Raw genomic sequence first — 22,567 nt, 5'->3', positions numbered from 1 at the left:
CGTATTGACGATGAAACACAGTAATTGCATCGGAATTAAATAGAAAAGGCACAATACCGACTTAAGTACAAGAAGACTGACTCTTCTTACTGACTATGTTTTGAACCATTCCTGTGACACTAGTTACAGATTCCGATGCTTCACTTCAGGTTTACTGTATACCTTGGACCTTCTTATTGACGATTAAACACAGAAATTGCATCGGAATTAAATTCAAAAGGCACAATGCCGACTTAAGTAGAATAAGACTGACTCTTCCTACTGTCTATGTTTTGAACCATTCCTGTGACTCTAGTTATAGATTCCGATGCTTCACTCCACATTTACTGTAACCCTTGGACCTTCGTATTGACGATGAAACACAGTAATTGCATCGGAATTAAATAGAAAAGGCACAATGCCGACATAAGTACAAGAAGACTGACTCTTCTTACTGACTATGTTTGAACCATTCCTGTGACACTAGTTACAGATTCCGATGCTTCACTTCAGGTTTACTGTATCCCTCAGACCTTCTTATTGACGATGAAACACCGAAATTGCATCGGAGTTAAATAGAAAATTCACAATGCCGACTCAAGTACAAGAAGACTGACTCTTCTTACTGTCTATGTTTTGAACCATTCCTGTGACACTAGTTATAGATTCCGATGCTTCACTCCAGGTATACTGTATACCTTGGACCTCCTTATTGACGATGAAACACAGAAATTGCATCGGAATTAAATCGAAAAGGCACAATGCCGACTTAAGTACAAGAAGACTGACTCTTCTTAGTGATTATAGTTTGAACCATTACTGTGACACTAGTTATAGATTCCGATGCTTTACTTCAGGTTTACTGTATACCTTGGACATTCTTATTGACGATGAAACACAGAAATTGCATCGGAATTAAATACAAAAAACACAATGCCGCCCTAAGTACAAGAATACTGACTCTTCTTATTGTCTATGTTTCGAACCATCCCCGTGACACTAGTTATAGATTCCGATGCTTCAATCCAGGTTGACTGTATCCCTTGGACCTTCTAATTGACGATGATACACAGAAATTGCATCGGAATTAAATACAAAAGGCACAATGCCGTCTTTAGTACAAGAAGACTGACTCTCCTTACTGTCTATGTTTTGAACCATTCCTGTGACCCTAGTTATAGATTCCGATGCCTCACTCTAGGTTTCATGTATCCCTTGAACCTTCTTATTGACGATGAAACACAGAAATTGCATAGGAATTAATTAAAAAAGGCACAATGCCGACTTAAGTACAAGAAGACTGACTCTGCTTACTGTCCATGTTTTGAACAATTCCTGTGACACTAGATACAGATTCCGATGCCTCACTCCAGGCTTACTGTATCCCTTGGACCTTCTTATTGACAATGAAACACAGAAATTGCATCGGAATTAAATACAAAAGGCACAATGCCGACTTAAGTGCAAGAAGACTGACTCTTCTTACTGACTATGCTTTGAACCATTCCTGTGACACTAGTTATAGATTCCGATGCTTCACTTCAGGTTTACTGTATACCTTGGACATTCTTATTGGCGATGAAACAGAGAAATTGCATCGGAATTAGATAGAAAAGGCTCAATGTCGACTTAAGTACAAGAAGACTGACTCTTCTTATTGTCCATGTTTTGAACCATTCCTGTGATACTAGTTATAGATTCCGATGCTTCACTCCAGGTTTACTGTAATCCTTGGACCTTCCTATTGACGATGAAACACAGAAATTGCATCGCAATTAAATAGAAAAGGCACAATGCTGACTTAAGTACAAGAAGACTGACTCTTCTTACTGACTATGTTTGAGCCATTCCTGTGATACTAGTTACAGATTCCGATGCTTCACTTCAGGTTTACTGTATCCCTCAGACCTTCTTATTGACGATGAAACACCGAAATTGCATCGGAGTTAAATAGAAAATTCACAATGCCGACTCAAGTACAAGAAGACTGACTCTTCTTACTGTCTATGTTTTGAACCATTCCTGTGACACTAGTTATAGATTCCGATGCTTCACTCCAGGTATACTGTATACCTTGGACCTCCTTATTGACGATGAAACACAGAAATTGCATCGGAATTAAATCGAAAAGGCACAATGCCGACTTAAGTACAAGAAGACTGACTCTTCTTAGTGATTATAGTTTGAACCATTACTGTGACACTAGTTATAGATTCCGATGCTTTACTTCAGGTTTACTGTATACCTTGGACATTCTTATTGACGATGAAACACAGAAATTGCATCGGAATTAAATACAAAAAACACAATGCCGACCTAAGTACAAGAATACTGACTCTTCTTACTGTCTATGTTTCGAACCATCCCCGTGACACTAGTTATAGATTCCGATGCTTCAATCCAGGTTGACTGTATCCCTTGGACCTTCTAATTGACGATGATACACAGAAATTGCATCGGAATTAAATACAAAAGGCACAATGCCGTCTTTAGTACAAGAAGACTGACTCTCCTTACTGTCTATGTTTTGAACCATTCCTGTGACCCTAGTTATAGATTCCGATGCCTCACTCTAGGTTTCATGTATCCCTTGAACCTTCTTATTGACGATGAAACACAGAAATTGCATAGGAATTAATTAAAAAAGGCACAATGCCGACTTAAGTACAAGAAGACTGACTCTGCTTACTGTCCATGTTTTGAACAATTCCTGTGACACTAGATACAGATTCCGATGCCTCACTCCAGGCTTACTGTATCCCTTGGACCTTCTTATTGACAATGAAACACAGAAATTGCATCGGAATTAAATACAAAAGGCACAATGCCGACTTAAGTGCAAGAAGACTGACTCTTCTTACTGACTATGCTTTGAACCATTCCTGTGACACTAGTTATAGATTCCGATGCTTCACTTCAGGTTTACTGTATACCTTGTACCTTCTTATTGACGATGAAACACAGAAATTGCATCGGAATTAAATACAAAAGGCACAATGCCGACTTTAGTACAAGAAGACTGACTCTTCCTACTGTCTATGTTTTGAACCATTCCTGTGACACTAGTGACGGATTCCGATGCATCACCTCAGGTTTACTGTATCCCTCTGACCTTCTTATTGACAATGAAACACAGAAATTGCATCGGAATTAAATGCAAATGGCACAATGCCAACTTAAGCACAAGAAGACTGACTCTTCTTAGTGATTATAGTTTGAACCATTGCTGTCACACTAGTTATAGATTCCGATGCTTTACTTCAGGTTTACTGTATACCTTGGACATTCTTATTGACGATGAAACATAGAAATTGCATCGGAATTGAATAGAAAAGGCACAATGTCGACTTAAGTACAAGAAGACTGACTCTTCTTACTGTCTATGTTTGAACCATTCCTGTGACTCTAGTTATAGAATCCGATGCTTCACTCCACATTTACTGTAACAATTGGACCTTCTTATTGACGATGAAACACAGAAATTGCATCGGAATTACATAGAAAAGGCACTATGACGACTTAAGTACAAGAAGACTGACTCTTCTTACTGACTATGTTTGAACCATTCCTGTGACACTAGTTACAGATTCCGATGCTTCACTTTAGGTTTACTGTATCCCTCTGACCTTTTTATTGACGATGAAACACCGAAATTGCATCGGAGTTAAATAGAAAACTCACAATGCCGACTCAAGTACAAGAAGACTGACTCTTCCTACTGTCTATGTTTTGAACCAATTCTGTGACACTAGTTATAGAGTCCGAAGCTTCACTTCAGGTTTACTGTATCCCTTGGACCTTCTCATTGACGATGAATCACAGGAATTGCATCGGAATTAAATACAAAAGGCACAATGCCGACTTAAGTACAAGAAGACTGACCCCTCTTACTGTCTATATTTTGAACCATTCCAGTGACACTAGTTATAGATTCCGATGCTTCACTTCAGGTTTGCTATATTCCTTGGACCTTCTTATTGTCGATGAAACACAGAAATTGCATCGAAATTAAATACAAAGGCACAATGCCGTCTTAAGTACAAGAAGACTGACTCTTCTTACTGTCTATGCTTTGAACTATTACTGTGACACTAGTTATAGATTCCGAAGCTTCACTCCAGGTTTATTGTATCCTTTGGATCTTCTTGTTGACGATGAAACACAGAAATTGCATCGGAATTAAATACAAAAGGCACAATGCCGACTTAAGGACAAGAAGACTGCCTCTTCTTACTGACTATGCTTTGAACCATTCCTGTGACACTAGTTATAGATTCCGATGGTTCACTTCAGGTTTACTGTATCCCTCTGACCTTCTTATTGACGATGAAACACAGAAATTGCATTGGAATTAAATACAAAAGGCACAATGCCGACTTAAGTACAAAAAGACTGACTCTTCCTACTGTCTATGTTTTGAACCTTTCCTGTGACACTAGTTATAGATTCCGATGCTTCACTCCAGGTTTACTGTATACGTTGGACCTGCTTATTGACGATGAAACACAGAAATTGCATCGGAATTAAATAGAAAAGGCACAATGCCGACTTAAGTACAAGAAGACTGACTCTTCTTAGAGATTATAGTTTGAACCATTGCTGTGACACTAGTTATCGATTCCGATGCTTTACTTCAGGTTTACTGTATACCTTGGACGTTCTTATCGACGATGAAACACAGAAATTGCATCGGAATTAAATAGGAAAGGCCCAATGTCGACTTAAGTACAAGAAGACTGACTCTTCTTACTGTCTATGTTTGAACCATTCCTGTGACACTAGTTATAGATTCCGATGCTTCACTCCAGGTTAACTGTAACCCTTGGACCTTCTTATTGACGATGAAACTCAGAAATTGCATCGGAATTAAATAGAAAAGGCACAATGCCGACTTAAGTAAATGAAGACTGACTCTTCTTAGTGATTATAGTTTGAACCATTGCTGTGACACTTGTTATAGATTCCGATGCTTTACTTCAGGTTTACTGTATAACTTGGACATTCTTATTGACGATGAAACACAGAAATTGCATCGGAATTAAATACAAAAGGCACAATGCCGACTTAAGTACAAGAATACTGACTCTTCTTACTGCCTATGGTTCTAACCATCCCCGTGACACTAGTTATAGATTCCGATGCTTCACTCCAGGTTGACTGTATCCTTTGGACCTTCTAATTGACGATGATGCACAGAAATTGCATCGGAATTTAATACAAAAGGCAGAATGCCGACTTCAGTACAAGAAGACTGACTCTTCTTACTGTCTATGTTTTGAACCATTCCTGTGACACTAGTTATAGATTCCGATGCCTCACTCTAGGTTTAATGTATCCCTTGAACCTTCTTATTGACGATGAAACACAGAAATTGCATAGGAATTAAATAAAAAAGGCACAATGGCGACTTAAGTACAAGAAGACTGACTCTGCTTACTGTCTATGTTTTGAACCATTCCTGTGACACTAGTTACAGATTCCGATGCCTCACTCCAGGTTTACTGTATCCCTTGGACCTTCTTATTGACGATGAAACACAGAAATTTCATCGGAATTAAATACAAAAGGCACAATGCTGACTTCAGTACAAGAAGACTGACTTTTCTTACTGTCTATGATTTGAACCATTCCTGTGACACTAGTTATAGGTTCCGATGCTTCACTCCAGGTTTACTGTAACCCTTGGACCTTCTTATTGACGATGAAACACAGAAATTGCATCGGAATTAAATAGAAAAGCCACAATGCTGACTTAAGTACAAGAAGACTGACTCTTCTTACTGACTATGTTTTGAACCATTCCTGTGACACTAGTTATAGATACCGATGCTTCACTCCCGGTTTACTGTAACCCTTGGCCCTTCTTATTGACGATGAAACACAGAAATTGCATAGGAATTAAATTAAAAAGGCACAATGGCGACTTAAGTACAAGAAGACTGACTCTGCTTATTGTCTATGTTTTGAACCATTCCTGTGACACTAGTAACAGATTCCGATGCCTCACTCCAGGTTTACTGTATCCCTTGGACCTTCTTATTGACGATGAAACACAGAAATTTCATCGGAATTAAATACAAAAGGCACAATGCCGACTTAAGTACAAGAAGACTGACTCTTCTTACTGACTATGCTTTGAACCATTCCTGTGACACTAGTTATAGATTCCGATGCTTCACTCCAGGTTTACTGTATACGTTGGACCTGCTTATTGACGATGAAACACAGAAATTGCATCGGAATTAAATAGAAAAGGCACAATGCCGACTTAAGTACAAGAAGACTGACTCTTCTTAGTGATTATAGTTTGAACCATTGCTGTGACACTAGTTATCGATTCCGATGCTTTACTTCAGGTTTACTGTATTCCTTGGACATTAGTATTGACGATGAAACACAGAAATTGCATCGAAATTAAATACAAAAGGCACAATGGCGACTTAAGTACAAGAAGTCTGACTCATCTTACTGTCTATGTTTTGAACCATTACTGTGTCACTAGTTATAGATTCCGATGCTTCACTCCAGGTATACTGTATCCCTTGGACCTTCTATTTGACGATGAAACACAGAAATTGCATCGGAATTAAATACAAAAGGCACAATGCCGACGTAAGGACAAGAAGACTGACTCTTCTTACTGACTATGTTTTGAACAATTCCTGTGACACTAGTTATATATTCCGATGCCGCACTTTAGGTTTACTGTATCCCTCTGACCTTCTTATTGACGATGAAACACAGAAATTGCATCGGAATTAAATACAAAAGGCACAATGCCGACTTAAGTAGAAGAAGACTGACTTTTCTTACTGTCTATGTTTCAACCATTCCTGTGACACTAGTTATAGATTCCGATGCATCACTTCAGGTTTACTGTATCCCTCTGACCTTCTTATTGACGATGAAACACAGAAATTGCATCGGAATTAAATACAAAAGGCACAATGCCGACTTAAGTACAAGAAGACTGACTCTTCTTACTGTCTATTTTTTGAACCATTCCTGTGACACTAGTTATAGATTCCGATGCTTCACTCCAGGTTTACTGTATCGCTTGGACCTTCTTATTGACGATGAAACACAGAAACTGCATCGGAATGAAATAGAAAAGGCACCATGCCGACTTAAGTGCAAGAAGACTGACTCTTCTTACTGATAATAGATTGAACCATTCCAGTGACAATAGTTATAGATTCCGATGCTTCACTTCAGGTTTACTGTATCCCTCTGACCTTCTTATTGACGATGAAACACAGAAATTGCATCGGAATTAAATAGAAAACTCACAATGCCGACTTAAGTACAAGAAGACTGACTCTTCTTACTGTCTATGTTTTGAACCATTCCTGTGACACTAGTTATAGATTCCGATGCTTCACTCCAGGTTTACTGTATCCCTTGGACCTTCTTATTGACGCTGAAACACAGAAATTGCATCGGAATTAAATAGAAAAGGCACAATGCCGACTTAAGTACAAGAAGACTGATTCTTCTTAGTGATTATAGTTAGAACCATTGCTGTGACACTAGTTATAGATTCCGATGCTTTACTTCAGGTTTACTGTATACCTTGGACATTCTTATTGACGATGAAACACAGAAATTGCATCGGAATTAAATAGAAAAGGAACAATGTCGTCTTAAGTACAAGAAGACTGACTCTTCTTACAGTCTATGACTTTAACCATTCCAGTGAAACTAGTTATATATTCCGATGCTTCACTCCAGGTTTACTGTCTCCCTTGGACCTTCTTATTGACGATGAAACACAGAAATTGCATTGGAATTAAATACAAGATAAACAATGCCGACTTAAGTACAAGAAGACTGACTCTTCTTACTGTCTATGTTTTGAACCATTCCTGTGACACTAGTTATAGATTCCGATGCTTCACTCCAGATTTACTGTATCCCTTGGACCTTCTTATTGACGGTGAAACACAGAAATTGCAATGGAATTAAATAGAAAAGGCACAATGCCGACTTAAGTACAAGAAGACTGACTCTTCTTACTGACTATGTTTTGAACCATTCCTGTGACACTAGTTATAGATTCCGGTGCTTCACTTCAGGTTTACTGTATACCTTGGACCTTCTTATTGACGATGAAACACAGAAATTGCATCGGAATTAAATACAAAATGCAAAATGCCGACTTAAGTACAAGAAGACTGACCCTTCTTACTGTCTATATTTTGAACCATTCCAGTGACACTAGTTATAGATTCCGATGCTTCAGGTATACTGAATTCCTTGGACCTTCTTATTGACGCTTAAACACAGAAATTGCATCGGAATTAAACACAAAAGGCACAATGCCGACTTAAGTACAAAAAGACTGATTCTTCCTACTGTCTATGTTTTGAACCAATTCTGTGACACTAGTTATAGAGTCCGATGGTTCACTTCAGGTTTACTGTATCCCTTGGACCTTCTTTTTGACGATGAATCACAGGAATTGCATCGGAAATAAATACCAAAGGCACAATGCCGACCTAAGTACAAGAAGACTGACACTTCTTACTATCTATATTGTGAACCATTCCAGTGACACTAGTTATAGATTCCGATGCTTCACTTCAGGTTTACTGTATCCCTCTGACCTTCGTATTGACGATGAAACACAGAAATTGCATCGGAATTAAATACAAAAGGCACAATGCCGACTAAAGTACAAGAAGTCTTACTCTTCTTACTGTCTATTTTTGGAACCATTCCTGTGACACTAGTAATAGATTGCGATGCTTCACTCCAGGTTTACTGTATCCCTTGGACCTTCTTATTGCCGATGAAACACAGAAATTGCATCGGAATGAAATAGAAAAGGCACAATGCCGACTTAAGTACAAGAAGACTGACTCTTATTACTGATAATAGTTTGAACCATTCCTGTGACAATAGTTATAGATTCCGATGTTTCACTTCAAATTAACTGTATCTCTTGGACCTTATTATTCACGGTGCAACACAGAAATAGCATTGGAATTAAATAGAAAAGGCACAATGCCGACTTAAGTACAAGAAGACTGACTCTTCTTACTGTCTATTTTTTGAACAATTACTGTGACACTAGTTATAGATTCCGATGCTTCACTCCAGGGTTACTGTATCCCGTGGACCTTCTTATTGGCGATGAAACACAGAAATTGCATCGGAATTACATACAAAAGGCACAATGCCGACTAAAGGACAAGAGGACTGAGTCTTCTTAATGACTTTGCTTTGAACCAATCCTGTGACACTAGGTATAGATACCGATGCTTGACTTCAGTTTTAGGGTATCCCTTGGACCTTCTTATTGACGATGAAACACAGAAATTGCATCGGAATTAAATAGAAAAGGCACAATGTCGACTTAAGTACAAGAAGACTGACTCTTCTTATTGTTTATAATTTGAACCATTCCTGTGTCACTAGTTATAGATTCGGATGCTTCACTTCAGGTTTACTGTATCCCTTGGACCTTCTTATTGACGATGAAACAGAGAAATTGCATCGGAATTAATTAGAAAAGGCACAATGCCGACTTATGTACAAGAAGACTGACTCTTCTTACTGACTATGCTTTGATCCATTCCTGTGACACTAGTTATAGATTACGATGCTTCACTTCAGGTTTACTGTATACCTTGGAACTTCTTATTGACGATGAAACACAGAAATTGCATAAGAATTAAATACAAAAGGCAGAATGTTGACTTATGTACAAGAAGACTGACTCTTCCTACTGTCTATGTTTTGATCCATTCCTGTGACACTAGTTTTAGATTCCGATTCTTTACTTCAGGTTTACTGTATCCCTCTGACCTTCTTATTGACCATGAAACACAGAAATTGCGTCGGAATTAAATACAAAAGGCACAATGCCGACTTAAGTACAAGAAGACTGACTGTTCCCACTGTCTCTGCTTTGACCCATTCCTGTGACACTAGTTATAGATTCCGATGCTTCACTCCAGGTGTACTGTATCCCTCTGACCTTCTTATTGACGATGAAACACAGAAATTGCATCGGAATTAAATAGAAAAGGCACAATGTCGTCTTAAGTACAAGAGGACTGACTCTTCTTACAGTCTATGATTTTAACCATTCCTGTGACACTAGTTATAGATTCCGATGCTTCACTCCAGGTTAACTGTCTCCCGTGGTCCTTCTTATTGACGATGAAACACAGAAATTGCATCGGAATTAAATAGAAAAGGCACAATGCCGACATAAGTACAAGAAGACTGACTCTTCTTACTGACTATGTTTTGAACCATTCCTGTGACACTAGTTACAGATACCGATGCTTCACTCCAGGTTTACTGTATCTCTTGGACCTTCTTATTGACGATGAGACACAGAAATTGCATAGGAATTAAATAGAAAAGGCACAATGTCGACTTAAGTACAATAAGACTGACTCTTCTTAGTGATTATAGTTTGAACCATTGCTGTGACACTAGTTGTAGATTCCGATGCTTTACTTCAGGTTTATTGTATACCTTGGCCATTCTTATTGACGATGAAACACAGAAATTGCATCGGAATTAAATAGAAAAGGCACAATGTCGACTTAAGTACAAGAAGACTGACTCTTCTTACTGTCTATGTTTTGAACCATTCCTGTGACACTAGTTATAGATTCCGATGCTTCACTCCAGATTTACTGTATCCCTTGGACCTTCATATTGACGATGAAACACAGACATTGCAATGGAATTAAATAGAAAAGTCGCAATGCCGACTTAAGTACAAGAAGACTGACTCTTCTTACTGACTATGTTTTGAACCATTCCTTTGACACTAGTTATAGATTCCGATGCTTCACTTCAGGGTTACTGTATACCTTGGACCTTCTTATTGACGTTGAAACACAGAAATTGCATCGGAATTAAATACAAAAGGCACAATGTCGACTTAAGTACAATAAGACTGACTCTTCTTAGTGATTATAGTTTGAACCATTGCTGTGACACTAGTTGTAGATTCCGATGCTTTACTTCAGGTTTATTGTATACCTTGGACATTCTTATTGACGATGAAACAATGAAATTGCATCGGAATTAAATAGAAAAGGCACAATGTCGACTTAAGTACAAGAAGACTGACTCTTCTTACTGTCTATGTTTTGAACTATTCCTGTGACACTAGTTATAGATTCCGATGCTTCACTCCAGATTTACTGTATCCCTTGGACCTTCATACTGACGATGAAATACAGAAATTGCAATGGAATTAAATAGAAAAGTCGCAATGCCGACATAAGTACAAGAAGACTGACCCTTCTTACTGACTATGTTTTGAACCATTCCTTTGACACTAGTTATAGATTCCGATGCTTCAATTCAGGGTTACTGTATACCTTGGACCTTCTTATTGACGATGAAACACAGAAATTGCATCGGAATTAAATAGAAAAGGCACAATGTCGACTTAAGTACAAGAAGACTGACTCTTCTTACTGTCTATAGTTTGAACCATTCCTGTGACACTAGTTATAGATTCCGATGCATCACTTCAGGTTTACTGTATCCCTTGGACCTTCTTACTGACGATGAAACAGAGAAATTGCATCGGAATTAAATAGAAAAGGCACAATGTCGACTTAGGTATAAGAAGACTGACTCTTCTTACTGACTATGCTTTGAACCATTCCTGTGACACTAGTTATAGATTACGATGCTTCACTTCAGGTTTACTGTATACCTTGGAAGTTCTTATTGACGATGAAACGCAGAAATTGCATAAGAATTAAATACAAAAGGCACAATGCCGACTTATGTACAAGAAGACTGACTCTTCCTACTGTCTATGTTTTGATCCATTCCTGTGACACTAGTTTTAGATTCCGATTCTTTACTTCAGGTTTACTGTATCCCTCTGACCTTCTTATTGACCATGAAACACAGAAATTGCATCGGAATTAAATAGAGAAGGCACAATGCCGACTTAAGTACAAGAAGACTGACTCTTCTTACTGATAATAGTTTGAACCATTCCAGTGACAATAGTTATAGATTCCGATGCTTCACTTCAGGTTTACTGTATCCCTCTGACCTTCTTATTGACGATGAATCACAGAAATTGCATCGGAATTAAATACAAAAGGCACAATGCCGACTTAAGTACAAGAAGACCGACTCTTCTTACTGTCTATGTTTGAACCATTTCTGTGACACTAGTTATAGTGTCCGATGCTTCACTTCAGGTTTACTGTATCTCCTGGACCTTATTATTGACGATGAATCACAGAAATTGCATCGGAATTAAATACAAAAGGCACAATGCCGACTTAAGTACAAGAAGACTGAATCTTCTTACTGTCTATGTTTTGAACCATTCCTGTGACACTAGTTATAGATTCCGATGCTTCACTTCAGGTTTACTGTATCCCACTGACCATCTTATTGACGATGAAACACGGAAATTGCATCGTAATTAAATACAAAAGGCACAGTGCCGACTTAAGTACAAGAAGACTGTCTCCTCTTACTGTCTATGTTTGAACCATTCCTGTGACACTAGTTATAGATTCCGATGCTTCACTTCAGGTTAACTGTATCCCTCTGACCTTCTTATTGACGATGAAACACAGAAATTGCATCGGAATTAAATAGAAAAGGCACAATGCCGACATAAGTACAAAAAGACTGACTCTTCTTACTGATAATAGTTTGAACCAATCCAGTGACAATAGTTATAGATTCAGATGCTTTACTTCAGGTTTACTGTATCCCTTGGACCTTGTTATTGACGGTGAAACACAGAAATAGCATTGGAATTAAATACAAAAGGCAAAATGCCAACTTTAGTCCACGAAGACTGACTCTTCTTACTGTCTATGTTTTGAACCATTCCTGTGACACTAGTTATAGATTCCGATGCTTCACTTCAGGTTTACTGAATTCCTTGGACCTTCTTATTGACGATGAAACACATAAATTGCATCGGAATTAAATAGAAAAGGCACAATGTCGTCTTAAGTACAAGAAGACTGACTCTTCTTACAGTCTATGACTTTAACCATTCCAGTGAAACTAGTTATAGATTCCGATGCTTCACTCCAGGTTTACTGTCTCCCTTGGACCTTCTTATTGACGATGAAACACAGAAATTGCATCGGAATTAAATAGAAAAGGCACAATGCCGACATAAGTACAAGAAGACTGACTCTTCTTACTGACTATGTTTTGAACCATTCCTGTGACACTAGTTATAGATTCCGATGCTTCACTCCAGGTTTACTGTATCCCTTGGACCTTCTTATTGACGATGAAACACCGAAATTGCATCAGAATTAAATAGAAAAGGCACAATGCCGACTTAAGTACAAGAAGATGACTCTTCTTAGTGATTATAGTTTGAACCATTGCTGTGACACTAGTTATATATTCCGATGCTTTACTTCACGTTTATTGTATACCTTGGACATTCTTATTGACGATGAAACACAGAAATTGCATCGGAATTAAATAGAAAATGCACAATGTCGACTTAAGTACAAGAAGACTGTCTCTTCTTACTGTCTATGTTTTGAACCATTCCTGTGACACTAGTTATAGATTCCGATGCTTCACTCCAGATTTACTGTATCCCTTGGACCTTCTTATTGACGGTGAAACACAGAACTTGCAATGGAATTAAATAGAAAAGGCACAATGCCGACTTAAGTACAAGAAGACTGACTCTTCTTACTGACTATGTTTTGAACCATTCCTGTGACACTAGTTATAGATTCCGATGCTTCACTTCAGGTTTACTGTATACCTTGGACCTTCTTATTGACGATGAAACACAGAAATTGCATCGGATTTAAATACAAAATGCCCAATGCCGACTTAAGTACAAGAAGACTGACTCTTCTAACTGTCTATATTTTGAACCATTCCAGTGACACTAGTTATAGATTCCGATGCTTCAGGTTTACTGAATTCCTTGGACCTTCTTATTGACGCTTAAACACAGAAATTGCATCGGAATTAAATACAAAAGGCACAATGCCGACTTAAGTACAAAAAGACTGATTCTTCCTACAGTCTATGTTTTGAACCAATTCTGTGACACTAGTTATAGAGTCCGATGGTTCACTTCAGGTTTACTGTATTCCTTGGACCTTCTTATTGACGATGAATCACAGGAATTGCATCGGAAATAAATACCAAAGGCACAATGCCGACCTAAGTACAAGAAGACTGACTCTGCTTACTGTCTATATTTTGAACCATTCCAGTGACACTAGTTATATATTCCGATGCCGCACTTTAGGTTTACTGTATCCCTCTGACCTTCTTATTGACGATGAAACACAGAAATTGCATCGGAATTAAATACAAAAGGCTCAATGCCGACTTAAGTAGAAGAAGACTGACTTTTCTTACTGTCTATGTTTCAACCATTCCTGTGACACTAGTTATAGATTCCGATGCATCACTTCAGGTTTACTGTATCCCTCTGACCTTCTTATTGACGATGAAACACAGAAATTGCATCGGAATTAAATACAAAAGGCACAATGCCGACTTAAGTACAAGAAGACTGACTCTTCTTACTGTCTATTTTTTGAACCATTCCTGTGACACTAGTTATAGATTCCGATGCTTCACTCCAGGTTTACTGTATCGCTTGGACCTTCTTATTGACGATGAAACACAGAAACTGCATCGGAATGAAATAGAAAAGGCACCATGCCGACTTAAGTGCAAGAAGACTGACTCTTCTTACTGATAATAGATTGAACCATTCCAGTGACAATAGTTATAGATTCCGATGCTTCACTTCAGGTTTACTGTATCCCTCTGACCTTCTTATTGACGATGAAACACAGAAATTGCATCGGAATTAAATAGAAAACTCACAATGCCGACTTAAGTACAAGAAGACTGACTCTTCTTACTGTCTATGTTTTGAACCATTCCTGTGACACTAGTTATAGATTCCGATGCTTCACTCCAGGTTTACTGTATCCCTTGGACCTTCTTATTGACGCTGAAACACAGAAATTGCATCGGAATTAAATAGAAAAGGCACAATGCCGACTTAAGTACAAGAAGACTGATTCTTCTTAGTGATTATAGTTAGAACCATTGCTGTGACACTAGTTATAGATTCCGATGCTTTACTTCAGGTTTACTGTATACCTTGGACATTCTTATTGACGATGAAACACAGAAATTGCATCGGAATTAAATAGAAAAGGAACAATGTCGTCTTAAGTACAAGAAGACTGACTCTTCTTACAGTCTATGACTTTAACCATTCCAGTGAAACTAGTTATATATTCCGATGCTTCACTCCAGGTTTACTGTCTCCCTTGGACCTTCTTATTGACGATGAAACACAGAAATTGCATTGGAATTAAATACAAGATAAACAATGCCGACTTAAGTACAAGAAGACTGACTCTTCTTACTGTCTATGTTTTGAACCATTCCTGTGACACTAGTTATAGATTCCGATGCTTCACTCCAGATTTACTGTATCCCTTGGACCTTCTTATTGACGGTGAAACACAGAAATTGCAATGGAATTAAATAGAAAAGGCACAATGCCGACTTAAGTACAAGAAGACTGACTCTTCTTACTGACTATGTTTTGAACCATTCCTGTGACACTAGTTATAGATTCCGGTGCTTCACTTCAGGTTTACTGTATACCTTGGACCTTCTTATTGACGATGAAACACAGAAATTGCATCGGAATTAAATACAAAATGCAAAATGCCGACTTAAGTACAAGAAGACTGACCCTTCTTACTGTCTATATTTTGAACCATTCCAGTGACACTAGTTATAGATTCCGATGCTTCAGGTATACTGAATTCCTTGGACCTTCTTATTGACGCTTAAACACAGAAATTGCATCGGAATTAAACACAAAAGGCACAATGCCGACTTAAGTACAAAAAGACTGATTCTTCCTACTGTCTATGTTTTGAACCAATTCTGTGACACTAGTTATAGAGTCCGATGGTTCACTTCAGGTTTACTGTATCCCTTGGACCTTCTTTTTGACGATGAATCACAGGAATTGCATCGGAAATAAATACCAAAGGCACAATGCCGACCTAAGTACAAGAAGACTGACACTTCTTACTATCTATATTGTGAACCATTCCAGTGACACTAGTTATAGATTCCGATGCTTCACTTCAGGTTTACTGTATCCCTCTGACCTTCGTATTGACGATGAAACACAGAAATTGCATCGGAATTAAATACAAAAGGCACAATGCCGACTAAAGTACAAGAAGTCTTACTCTTCTTACTGTCTATTTTTGGAACCATTCCTGTGACACTAGTAATAGATTGCGATGCTTCACTCCAGGTTTACTGTATCCCTTGGACCTTCTTATTGCCGATGAAACACAGAAATTGCATCGGAATGAAATAGAAAAGGCACAATGCCGACTTAAGTACAAGAAGACTGACTCTTATTACTGATAATAGTTTGAACCATTCCTGTGACAATAGTTATAGATTCCGATGTTTCACTTCAAATTAACTGTATCTCTTGGACCTTATTATTCACGGTGCAACACAGAAATAGCATTGGAATTAAATAGAAAAGGCACAATGCCGACTTAAGTACAAGAAGACTGACTCTTCTTACTGTCTATTTTTTGAACAATTACTGTGACACTAGTTATAGATTCCGATGCTTCACTCCAGGGTTACTGTATCCCGTGGACCTTCTTATTGGCGATGAAACACAGAAATTGCATCGGAATTACATACAAAAGGCACAATGCCGACTAAAGGACAAGAGGACTGAGTCTTCTTAATGACTTTGCTTTGAACCAATCCTGTGACACTAGGTATAGATACCGATGCTTGACTTCAGTTTTAGGGTATCCCTTGGACCTTCTTATTGACGATGAAACACAGAAATTGCATCGGAATTAAATAGAAAAGGCACAATGTCGACTTAAGTACAAGAAGACTGACTCTTCTTATTGTTTATAATTTGAACCATTCCTGTGTCACTAGTTATAGATTCGGATGCTTCACTTCAGGTTTACTGTATCCCTTGGACCTTCTTATTGACGATGAAACAGAGAAATTGCATCGGAATTAATTAGAAAAGGCACAATGCCGACTTATGTACAAGAAGACTGACTCTTCTTACTGACTATGCTTTGATCCATTCCTGTGACACTAGTTATAGATTACGATGCTTCACTTCAGGTTTACTGTATACCTTGGAACTTCTTATTGACGATGAAACACAGAAATTGCATAAGAATTAAATACAAAAGGCAGAATGTTGACTTATGTACAAGAAGACTGACTCTTCCTACTGTCTATGTTTTGATCCATTCCTGTGACACTAGTTTTAGATTCCGATTCTTTACTTCAGGTTTACTGTATCCCTCTGACCTTCTTATTGACCATGAAACACAGAAATTGCGTCGGAATTAAATACAAAAGGCACAATGCCGACTTAAGTACAAGAAGACTGACTGTTCCCACTGTCTCTGCTTTGACCCATTCCTGTGACACTAGTTATAGATTCCGATGCTTCACTCCAGGTGTACTGTATCCCTCTGACCTTCTTATTGACGATGAAACACAGAAATTGCATCGGAATTAAATAGAAAAGGCACAATGTCGTCTTAAGTACAAGAGGACTGACTCTTCTTACAGTCTATGATTTTAACCATTCCTGTGACACTAGTTATAGATTCCGATGCTTCACTCCAGGTTAACTGTCTCCCGTGGTCCTTCTTATTGACGATGAAACACAGAAATTGCATCGGAATTAAATAGAAAAGGCACAATGCCGACATAAGTACAAGAAGACTGACTCTTCTTACTGACTATGTTTTGAACCATTCCTGTGACACTAGTTACAGATACCGATGCTTCACTCCAGGTTTACTGTATCTCTTGGACCTTCTTATTGACGATGAGACACAGAAATTGCATAGGAATTAAATAGAAAAGGCACAATGTCGACTTAAGTACAATAAGACTGACTCTTCTTAGTGATTATAGTTTGAACCATTGCTGTGACACTAGTTGTAGATTCCGATGCTTTACTTCAGGTTTATTGTATACCTTGGCCATTCTTATTGACGATGAAACACAGAAATTGCATCGGAATTAAATAGAAAAGGCACAATGTCGACTTAAGTACAAGAAGACTGACTCTTCTTACTGTCTATGTTTTGAACCATTCCTGTGACACTAGTTATAGATTCCGATGCTTCACTCCAGATTTACTGTATCCCTTGGACCTTCATATTGACGATGAAACACAGACATTGCAATGGAATTAAATAGAAAAGTCGCAATGCCGACTTAAGTACAAGAAGACTGACTCTTCTTACTGACTATGTTTTGAACCATTCCTTTGACACTAGTTATAGATTCCGATGCTTCACTTCAGGGTTACTGTATACCTTGGACCTTCTTATTGACGTTGAAACACAGAAATTGCATCGGAATTAAATACAAAAGGCACAATGTCGACTTAAGTACAATAAGACTGACTCTTCTTAGTGATTATAGTTTGAACCATTGCTGTGACACTAGTTGTAGATTCCGATGCTTTACTTCAGGTTTATTGTATACCTTGGACATTCTTATTGACGATGAAACAATGAAATTGCATCGGAATTAAATAGAAAAGGCACAATGTCGACTTAAGTACAAGAAGACTGACTCTTCTTACTGTCTATGTTTTGAACTATTCCTGTGACACTAGTTATAGATTCCGATGCTTCACTCCAGATTTACTGTATCCCTTGGACCTTCATACTGACGATGAAATACAGAAATTGCAATGGAATTAAATAGAAAAGTCGCAATGCCGACATAAGTACAAGAAGACTGACCCTTCTTACTGACTATGTTTTGAACCATTCCTTTGACACTAGTTATAGATTCCGATGCTTCAATTCAGGGTTACTGTATACCTTGGACCTTCTTATTGACGATGAAACACAGAAATTGCATCGGAATTAAATAGAAAAGGCACAATGTCGACTTAAGTACAAGAAGACTGACTCTTCTTACTGTCTATAGTTTGAACCATTCCTGTGACACTAGTTATAGATTCCGATGCATCACTTCAGGTTTACTGTATCCCTTGGACCTTCTTACTGACGATGAAACAGAGAAATTGCATCGGAATTAAATAGAAAAGGCACAATGTCGACTTAGGTATAAGAAGACTGACTCTTCTTACTGACTATGCTTTGAACCATTCCTGTGACACTAGTTATAGATTACGATGCTTCACTTCAGGTTTACTGTATACCTTGGAAGTTCTTATTGACGATGAAACGCAGAAATTGCATAAGAATTAAATACAAAAGGCACAATGCCGACTTATGTACAAGAAGACTGACTCTTCCTACTGTCTATGTTTTGATCCATTCCTGTGACACTAGTTTTAGATTCCGATTCTTTACTTCAGGTTTACTGTATCCCTCTGACCTTCTTATTGACCATGAAACACAGAAATTGCATCGGAATTAAATAGAGAAGGCACAATGCCGACTTAAGTACAAGAAGACTGACTCTTCTTACTGATAATAGTTTGAACCATTCCAGTGACAATAGTTATAGATTCCGATGCTTCACTTCAGGTTTACTGTATCCCTCTGACCTTCTTATTGACGATGAATCACAGAAATTGCATCGGAATTAAATACAAAAGGCACAATGCCGACTTAAGTACAAGAAGACCGACTCTTCTTACTGTCTATGTTTGAACCATTTCTGTGACACTAGTTATAGTGTCCGATGCTTCACTTCAGGTTTACTGTATCTCCTGGACCTTATTATTGACGATGAATCACAGAAATTGCATCGGAATTAAATACAAAAGGCACAATGCCGACTTAAGTACAAGAAGACTGAATCTTCTTACTGTCTATGTTTTGAACCATTCCTGTGACACTAGTTATAGATTCCGATGCTTCACTTCAGGTTTACTGTATCCCACTGACCATCTTATTGACGATGAAACACGGAAATTGCATCGTAATTAAATACAAAAGGCACAGTGCCGACTTAAGTACAAGAAGACTGTCTCCTCTTACTGTCTATGTTTGAACCATTCCTGTGACACTAGTTATAGATTCCGATGCTTCACTTCAGGTTAACTGTATCCCTCTGACCTTCTTATTGACGATGAAACACAGAAATTGCATCGGAATTAAATAGAAAAGGCACAATGCCGACATAAGTACAAAAAGACTGACTCTTCTTACTGATAATAGTTTGAACCAATCCAGTGACAATAGTTATAGATTCAGATGCTTTACTTCAGGTTTACTGTATCCCTTGGACCTTGTTATTGACGGTGAAACACAGAAATAGCATTGGAATTAAATACAAAAGGCAAAATGCCAACTTTAGTCCACGAAGACTGACTCTTCTTACTGTCTATGTTTTGAACCATTCCTGTGACACTAGTTATAGATTCCGATGCTTCACTTCAGGTTTACTGAATTCCTTGGACCTTCTTATTGACGATGAAACACATAAATTGCATCGGAATTAAATAGAAAAGGCACAATGTCGTCTTAAGTACAAGAAGACTGACTCTTCTTACAGTCTATGACTTTAACCATTCCAGTGAAACTAGTTATAGATTCCGATGCTTCACTCCAGGTTTACTGTCTCCCTTGGACCTTCTTATTGACGATGAAACACAGAAATTGCATCGGAATTAAATAGAAAAGGCACAATGCCGACATAAGTACAAGAAGACTGACTCTTCTTACTGACTATGTTTTGAACCATTCCTGTGACACTAGTTATAGATTCCGATGCTTCACTCCAGGTTTACTGTATCCCTTGGACCTTCTTATTGACGATGAAACACCGAAATTGCATCAGAATTAAATAGAAAAGGCACAATGCCGACTTAAGTACAAGAAGATGACTCTTCTTAGTGATTATAGTTTGAACCATTGCTGTGACACTAGTTATATATTCCGATGCTTTACTTCACGTTTATTGTATACCTTGGACATTCTTATTGACGATGAAACACAGAAATTGCATCGGAATTAAATAGAAAATGCACAATGTCGACTTAAGTACAAGAAGACTGTCTCTTCTTACTGTCTATGTTTTGAACCATTCCTGTGACACTAGTTATAGATTCCGATGCTTCACTCCAGATTTACTGTATCCCTTGGACCTTCTTATTGACGGTGAAACACAGAACTTGCAATGGAATTAAATAGAAAAGGCACAATGCCGACTTAAGTACAAGAAGACTGACTCTTCTTACTGACTATGTTTTGAACCATTCCTGTGACACTAGTTATAGATTCCGATGCTTCACTTCAGGTTTACTGTATACCTTGGACCTTCTTATTGACGATGAAACACAGAAATTGCATCGGATTTAAATACAAAATGCCCAATGCCGACTTAAGTACAAGAAGACTGACTCTTCTAACTGTCTATATTTTGAACCATTCCAGTGACACTAGTTATAGATTCCGATGCTTCAGGTTTACTGAATTCCTTGGACCTTCTTATTGACGCTTAAACACAGAAATTGCATCGGAATTAAATACAAAAGGCACAATGCCGACTTAAGTACAAAAAGACTGATTCTTCCTACAGTCTATGTTTTGAACCAATTCTGTGACACTAGTTATAGAGTCCGATGGTTCACTTCAGGTTTACTGTATTCCTTGGACCTTCTTATTGACGATGAATCACAGGAATTGCATCGGAAATAAATACCAAAGGCACAATGCCGACCTAAGTACAAGAAGACTGACTCTGCTTACTGTCTATATTTTGAACCATTCCAGTGACACTAGTTATAGATTCCGATGCTTCACTTCAGGTTTACTGTATCCCTCTGACCTTCGTATTGACGATGAAACACAGAAATTGCATCGGAATTAAATACAAAAGGCACAATGCCGACTAAAGTACAAGAAGTCTTACTCTTCTTACTGTCTATTTTTGGAACCATTCCTGTGACACTAGTAATAGATTGCGATGCTTCACTCCAGGTTTACTGTATCCCTTGGACCTTCTTATTGCCGATGAAACACAGAAATTGCATCGGAATGAAATAGAAAAGGCACAATGCCGACTTAAGTACAAGAAGACTGACTCTTATTACTGATAATAGTTTGAACCATTCCTGTGACAATAGTTATAGATTCCGATGCTTCACTTCGAAAATACTGTATCTCTTGGACCTTATTATTGACGGTGCAACACAGAAATACCATTGGAATTAAATAGAAAAGGCACAATGCAGACTTAAGTACAAGAAGACTGACTCTTCTTACTGTCTATTTTTTGAACAATTCCTGTGACACTAGTTATAGATTCCGATGCTTCACTCCAGGGTTACTGTATCCCTTGGACCTTCTTATTGGCGATGAAACACAGAAATAGCATCGGAATTACATACAAAAGGCACAATGCCGACTAAAGGACAAGAGGACTGAGTCTTCTTAATGACTTTGTTTTGAACCAATCCTGTGACACTAGGTATAGATACCGATGCTTGACTTCAGTTTTAGGGTATCCCTTGGACCTTCTTATTGACGATGAAACACAGAAATTGCATCGGAATTAAATAGAAAAGGCACAATGTCGACTTAAGTAC

Source organism: Schistocerca serialis, chromosome 2, assembly GCF_023864345.2.
Source record: "Schistocerca serialis cubense isolate TAMUIC-IGC-003099 chromosome 2, iqSchSeri2.2, whole genome shotgun sequence".
NCBI classification, from domain to species: Eukaryota; Metazoa; Arthropoda; class Insecta; order Orthoptera; family Acrididae; genus Schistocerca; species Schistocerca serialis.
The sequence above is the reverse complement of the archived record's forward strand: the minus strand, read 5'-3'. Positions refer to the sequence as shown.